Below are 795 nucleotides of genomic sequence, written 5' to 3' on the forward strand. Positions count from 1 at the left end.
TGCTGCTTTCTAAATTTAATATGTGTTTTGTTGACTTTCTAATTGGAAAATCATGCAAAATGTACATGTGTGACTAAAAAGATAACAAAACACACAAAGCGTAAAAAGATTTTTTCAATCAATAAAATTCATTGAATGTGACTGTAACTGGAAAAATGTGCAAAAACAAAAAAATTATACCACCCAATAAACTACTAGGCTTTTTGGCCTCATCACCTGGAATGTCTGTCAGTTACAATCCCTGTTTTTGGATGGTTTTCAGTACCAAGAACAGGCATATGTCTGTGTGTGTGGATTGTGTGCAGTACCAAGGAAAGGTGTGTTATCCAGTGTGTGGATGGTGTTGAGTACGAAGAAGAGGCATGTGGAAGGTGTTCAGCACCAAGGACAGGTATGTTTGTGTGTGGATGGTGTTCAGATCCAAAGACAGGTATGTTTGTGTGTGGATGGTGTTCAGCACCAAGGACAGGCATGTTTGTGTGTGGAAGGTGTTCAGCACCAAGGACAGGCATGTTTGTGTGTGGATGGTGTTCAGCACCAAGGACAGGTATGTTTGTGTGGGGATGGTGTTCAGCACCAAGGACAGGTATGTTTGTGTGTGGATGGTGTTCAGCTCCAAGGACAGGCGTGTTTGTGTGTGGAAGGTGTTCAGCACCAAGGACAGGCGTGTTTGTGTGTGGATGATGTTCAGCACCAAGGACAGGTATGTTTGTGTGTGGATGGTGTTCAGCTCCAAGGACAGGCATGTTTGTGTGTGGAAGGTGTTCAGCACCAAGGACAGGCGTGTTTGTGTGT

Source organism: Branchiostoma floridae, chromosome 3 (genome assembly GCF_000003815.2).
Source record: "Branchiostoma floridae strain S238N-H82 chromosome 3, Bfl_VNyyK, whole genome shotgun sequence".
NCBI classification, from domain to species: domain Eukaryota; kingdom Metazoa; phylum Chordata; class Leptocardii; order Amphioxiformes; family Branchiostomatidae; genus Branchiostoma; species Branchiostoma floridae.